Genomic DNA, 7268 nt, shown 5'->3' with positions numbered 1-7268 from the left:
AGCGAAAATGCCATTCAGATGTGTTGTTTTTTTCAGAGACACACCTAGATATCTAAACAGCTGAGTGTTTGAGGAGACGATTGAAGATGGATGAAAAACTCATGTGCCCTAGTGATGGTAGGAAGGGAGGCTTGTTGCTGCTCTAGAATAATAACATTAGGCCGACCAGGCTAGAGCTAGATCCCATGTTCATTGATGTTAAGATTGAGGAAGGAAATGATATAATTTGGCACTTGACAGGGATGTATGGAGAATTTAGATGGGAAATAAATATAAAATGTGGGACCGTATGAGACAATTGCACCAAAATCACAACCTCCCATGGATTATGATTAGAGACCATAATGAGCTACAGTTTTTGCATGAGAAGCAGGGTGGTAACCCCCGTTCGCAACAGTACATGCAGGCCTTCCAAAATGCCATTGATGATTGTCGGTTGAGGGACCTGGGTTTTGTGGGTGACCCGTTTACGTGGAGAAGAGGACAAATCTGAGAAAGGCTTGACCGAGGGTTAGTAAACGATGCTTGGTCACTGATTTTTCCCAATGCCGCTCTAGAAAATATGGAGTTTAACCACTTGGATCACAGGCTACTATTTTTTTTGTATATGTACTGCAAGGCAACAGCCTCACAGCTCTTTATTGAAAACAACAAAGAACAAAGTCCTATTACAAGTCCATACAAGAAGAGAAAAGAGGAAGACAAAAATACTTACAAAGTTACAACCCAAGCAGGGCAAAGAAAAACACTACCTAAGGAAGGTTAGAGATCTAAGTTAGAAGGCTATCCTTGTATTTACATTTTATCCTATGAGAAAGAAGGGTTATGTCATGGATGAAGTTATGCCTCCATGCTCTGAAAGAAGGTGTCTCATTCCTGAAAACCTTGCCATTCCTCAAGATCCAAATGTTCCAAGCTGCTGTAAAGACCACTTCAGTGAAGAAAGAATGCCCAAAATCCTTCCTAGCCTTTACTGCCATGTTGTAAGTTGTCATCCCAGGCTATGGTTCCTAGATAATCTGCAAGTAATTCCAGACTCTAATGCTAAAATTACAAGAGAAGAACAGATGTGCACGACCTTCATGGATCAGATATGGACATAGGACACAAGTATGATCTTCCACATCCCAATGCCTTTTGAGTAGCATGTCTCTGGTGTTTAAACGATCTCTCAGCAGTAACCAACCAAACATTTTGATTTTCAATGTACATGAAGATTTCCAAATCCATTGGAAGATTGGATCAACAACAATATGCTGATGCTCATACACATAGAAGGATTTGGGTCTGAAACAACCCTTATGAAAAGGCCAAATCCATGCGTCATGAGTTGCAGAGCAAGAATAATCATGAGTCAGCTGTTGGAGACATTCAAGCTCAGCAAAGGCCTGTGTAGAGATGGGCAAATGCAAATTTGAAAAATCTCCTGGGAAAGCACATCAGACATTGAAAGTTGCTCATCAATAACAAAGGAGAAGATCCTGGGAAATTTTTCACTGAGACATGAACCCTTAAGCTCAACCATCCATCTATCAGACCAAAAGAGAATGGACCTGCCATCACCCAACGCTGGAGTAGCCATCTGACAATATTTGTCAACCAATTTAAACACATCACGCCACCAAAAAGATCCACAGAGCATGGTAGTATGAGGGACAGAGTTGGCACAGTAGGCATTCCAAATAAGGCCAACCCAGGGGATGTCATGATGATTATAAAATTTGTGCAAGAACTTCATAAGCAAGGCCTCATTCTACACCCTGAGATTAAGCACACCAAGACCCCCTTTGTTTTTTGGTAAGCATACCAAGTCCCAGGCGGCCAGAGATTGTCTTGGAGTATCAGAGTTTCCTCTCCATAGACATTGTCTCTGAATCCTTTCAATTTGCTTCAAAATTCTAGTTGGGATGACTAGTGTGCACAGGAAGTATATAGGCATTGATGTTAGAACAGAGTGGAGCAACTGCAACCTGCTACCTTGATTCAGAAAACATGAAGTGGCAGACAATCTTCTTTCAATCCTATGCACAAGGGGCATGAGGTCTTGGATTGAGGGCCTTGTAGTCCCCATGGGTAGACCCAAGTAAGTAAAAGGCATGGTTCCTATGCTACAGCCAAGAATTGAGGCCAACCTGTTAGCTTCATCAGATGACAAGTTCATAGGCACCATAAGGGATTTTGTAAAATTCACAGATAATCCTGTTGTCACAGCAAAGACATCAAGCATGTCTTTAAGAGCAAGCAGTTGGTGATCAATAGCAGGCAACACAATTAGTGTATCATCAGCATACTGAACAATGGGGTAATCCTGGCTGTTGGAAGGGATTGGCAAAGTCAGAATTCCTTTACTGCACATGTCATTGACAACAGACTGAAGCAGGTCAGCGGCAAGGACAAAAAGAAGAGGTGACATTGGGTCTCCTTGCCTGACTCCTCTCTTACATTTAAAATGGTTACCAGGAACACCATTAAGAAGCACAGAAGAAGAGCCAGAAGACAAAATAGTTTGCATCCAGGAGATCCATTTTTCATTGAAACCCTTGTATCTTAAGATTCTAAGAATGGAATCATGCTCAATAGTGTAAAAGGCTTTAGTAAAATCCAATTTCAGCAGCACTATTGGTCCCTTTGAAGCATTACACTGGTGGATATACTCAAAGCACCAAGCTAGACAATCCTGAATAGACCTGGATTTAATAAACCCATATTGGTTTTTATGAATACAGGAAAGGATGACCTTCTGCAACCTGTTTGCCAAAAGTTTAGTGAGGAATTTCAAACAGGTATTTGTCAAAGATATTGGCCTGTAATCATTCAAACCCTCAGGTGAAAGCTTTTTTGGGATCAAGATTATGAGAGAACTGTTGATACACTCCAAATCAAGGTGCCCCTCAAACAACTCTTTGACCAGTTGATGAAAGTCATCTTTAATTATGTGCCAACACTTCTTAAGAAAAAGGCTAGTGAAACCATCTGGCCCAGGTGCTCTGTCAGGAGGCATTTCCTTAATAACACAATCAATTTCCTGCTCAGAAAAGGGCTTGGTCAAGTCATCTAGTCCCTGAACCTTCTTAATAATATTTGGCATATCAAAACCCATTTGTGTATTATTTGTGCATCCCATCCTCTGCTTGAACTCTTGCAAAAATAATCCAGCAATTGATGCATGATCAGAGGTCACTTGCCCATCATCAGAAGTTATACTAGAAATAGAGTTATTCCTGTATCTCTCTGTGGCCATGGCATGGAAGAATTTGGTGTTTTCCTCTCCCACTTTAATGTTTCTAATGGTACATCTCTGCTTCCAGTAGATAAATTGGAACCTTAGAGTTTCCTCCAAGTGTAACTTTACAATTTTCCTGAAATTTTCCTCAGGCCCAGACAAAGTCCTTAACTCCTCAAGACCATCCAGATAAAGAATTACTTTATTGCAGTTGGAAATTAGAGCCTTGACGGTAGAAAGGCTAATGTGCCAGTGTTTGAGTGCCTTCCTGAGAGCTTTGAACTTTGCAGATATTATAGCAGCAGAAGATCTCTTATGAACTGGCCTATTCCTAGATTCACTGACACAATCAAGAAAACCAGGCAAATTAGTCCAGTAATTTTCAAATCTAAACACTTTGGCCTTGGGAATAGTGGTTTTGATTTGCACCACACATGGCACATGATCTGAAGTGGTTCTAGCCAGAGGAAGGACCATAGTGTTAGGAAAAGAACATGTCCATGAAGGGGTTGTAAAAAACCAATCAATCTGTTCAAGCAAAGGAGCAGTTTGCATATTTGTCCAAGTGTACCTTCTGCCCTTGATAGGTAATTCAATTAAGCCCAGGTGCCCAATAACCTCATTAATGATGAACATGTCATTAATATCACCACCTGGTTTATTCCTATTATTCATTGATCGCATGAAATTGAAATCACCCAGTAACAGTCAGTTAGCATCATCAGGGATAGTTATATCATGTAACCAATTAATAAAATTATCTCTAGCTGGATTTTGACAGGGTCCATAGACTAAAACTAGAGTCCAGGTTTGGGAGTTATGAACAGACATGAATTCCACCATAATACCAAAACTATTGGACTCAATTAGCTTCCCAGCAAACAAAGCAGTATTCCATACAACTAACAACCCACCCGAGGCTCCAGACGAAGGCACATGGAGAAACTGATCAAAACGTCATGGACAACACTTATGGATGAAACGCTGATCAATGACCTCACATTTTGTTTCTTGGAGGCAAACAATGGAACAAGCACTCTCATCGATTTTCTAACGAACTGCACGCTTTCTGTCATCTGAATTCAGACCTCGCACATTCCAACAGAGAACTTTCCAATCTCTAACATCATTGTGATTCATTACAGACCATAATTAAGTAACAACAAAAGACTGTCACATAATGACAGTACCAGTTCAGCCAAGGGATAGCATAAAATTTCAGACAAAGCCTAAAAGATAAGTGCAGATAAATGGTTTTCACAAGGGTTAACCATAAACCCCACCAAATGAAATGGTCAGCTATCATTGGAGCTAGGAGGAGCAGAAGACTTGCAAGAAGAAGCCTCAAGCTTCTCCTTAGTGAGCTTCTCCAGCCCAATGCCGAGGCGAAGGCCAACCTGCTGCAACACATTGATTGGCGTGGGCGGCGAGACAGTAGGTTGATCTGCATCGTGAGGAGGAGCCCGTGGTAGTTCGCCATCCACAGTAACCTTGTGCTTCTTTTGGGGCTTTGCTGCAGGTTTCTTCATAGAGGACTTGACTGGAGTAGAATGCCTGAAGCCATCACGTAAGGCTGAGAGCCTGGCACTGCGCCTAACCTCAGACTCAACAATCACATACTTTGGTTTACGAGCACGAGCTGGACGCTGACTTGGGGCTGCAGAGAAATTGAAGGCATACATCTCAACTGCAGACAATGCTGGGTCAACCATGGCACAATCCTCAGCAACATTTGTCAAAACAAAGTGCACAAGCAACAGGAGGCTTCCTTGGAATATTTACCATCCGACGAACTGGGGAAGGATGAAAACCAACTTGTTCGTCATAGCAGAGTAAGAAAAAGATAACTCCCAAGAGCGCTTAGACAGTAGAACTGGTTTGAAAGGACTGAAGAACTGTAACCCTCGAGGAATGTGCATTGTATCAAAGACTGGCATCATACGCTGAAAAGATCTTGTCCATTGCATTACCGGAGGAAGCTCTGGTCTGAAAATTGTCAGAACTTGACCAATAACAACGTGAGGCTGAATCAGAGGAGGCACATAAGCTGCCACAACACCTTGCTAATTATTGACAGAATGAACACTGAATTTTATAATCAACCAATTGTTGTAGGGGCAAGTGGACAACCAAAGAGGTTTGAAGCTCGCTGGTTGCGAGAAGAGAAATTTAATCAAACTGTCATGGATGCTTGGATTAAGGTTGTTGCTGATCCTTTGGTGACTAGTGTGTACGAGAATCTGAATCGTATGCACACACTATTTCATGATTGGGATCAATGAGTGTTAAAAAAGCCAAAGAAAAGGCTCTGCAAGGCACAAAAAGATCTAGAAAAGGAGATGGAAAGTTCCATGACAGACGACAATGAGGAAAAACGAAAGGAACTAGCCGAACTGATTAGATACTTGCTTGAATTAGAAGAGATCCAAGTGATTCAGAGGTCGTGGGGGACATGGCTGAAAAGCGGTGACTGCAACACTGCATCTTTCCAAGCATTTTTATCCGCAAGAAGGAAGAAAACTTTGTGAAGAAATTAAAACATGATAGTGGTCAGTGGATGGAAGGTACAATGGTGCTAACTCCCCATGTAAGTGCATCTAGTGCCACCCCTAGTTGGTTTTGGAGTATTGACGACAAACCTAGCTGAGGGACTAATGTGTTTGTGAGAATTGCAGGATAACACAGGTAGAAGTCCCTCATTGATTCGGTTTTACTACCAGAGATGACCCCTAAAAATGTATGAAGACATCAAAGTCAAAGGTGGTATATGAAGATATTCACATTGAAGACTATGACAAAAGAAGACACGTTATGAAGCCTATGGAGCTCGAAGACTTAGATCTTTCGTAGTTCTTTTTCTTTTGTGTTCAGCCATAGGAACCACCGTACTGTTAAGTGGGGTCCAGGAGAACCAGTCAGAATGACTGAAGTGATGCCTAAACCTAAAACCTATGTCTTCGAGTGAAGACAATGAGAGCGAATCTTGTCCAGAGCCGGACAAGTCAGCTTTGCTTGTAGCCCAAGTAAAGTTGCCATGAGAGTTTGAAATCTGACCGCTGAGACACGTGTCAGTTCCTTAGTGACCCAAGGTAATTTCGGACAAATCAGGTCGGGTTGCCAAGTGGCTATAAATAGCCCACCCCCTACAACCATTAATGGTTGGCTGCTCAGATTTTAGTGCACGGCTTTTGTCGTTTGAGAGCAACCCACCTCGAAGCCTTTGAGAGAAAATTCCTAGCGAGGAGAAAGCCCTAACCACCCAGAGCCAGAGTAAATTGGGCATCACTTAAGTCTTCTTGTCTGTGTGATCTGAAGACTTATTACACTTGAGGACTGTGCATCCCCGGACGGTTAGGCGTCGTGTTCAGAGCATCCAAGAGACATTGTGGATTGCCAGTGAACAAAGTCTGTGAAGGTTTGGGAGTCTACCTTGAAGACTTACCAGAGTGATTGGGCGAGGACTAAGTGACCTTAGCTTAAGGAGAATACGGTGAGGACTTGGTGTCCTGAGCTGCGTGTTCAGGACTGGGTGTCTGGGACTGTGTGTCCTAAGGTTTAAATACCTAGCCGCTCCAACCAGACGTATAGTTGTCACAGCAACTGGAACTGGTCCAACATATCATTGTCTTCAACGAGTCACTGGTTTCATCTTCACTTCCTTTTACTTACTGTTACTCATTGTGAAGCCATTGCATGCTTGCTCTATCTTTTGTCTTCACAACGTAACTGTATAATATGTTTGTCTTCATAACTTCTTCCTACCTGATCCTAATTACACTACAGCTATTTGTCACTGTGCTTTCACTCTGTTGATACTTGACCATGGCTTGCCTAGTGTAATCTAACTTCCGCTGCATAGTAATAGGTATATCTTTACTGTTTGTCTTCATAACTTCCACGTTTTGAAGACTTTCATAAAAATCGCCTATTCACCCCCTCTAGTCGATATAACGCACTTTCAATTGGTATCAGAGCAAGGTGCTCCCTTGTTCTGTGTGATTCGGTTTAAACACCTGGAGTTTTAGCTATGTCGACTGCAGGGATA

Source organism: Triticum aestivum, chromosome 3A (assembly GCF_018294505.1).
Source record: "Triticum aestivum cultivar Chinese Spring chromosome 3A, IWGSC CS RefSeq v2.1, whole genome shotgun sequence".
In the NCBI taxonomy this organism is placed as follows: Eukaryota; Viridiplantae; Streptophyta; class Magnoliopsida; order Poales; family Poaceae; genus Triticum; species Triticum aestivum.
Note: the sequence above shows the minus strand (reverse complement) of the source record.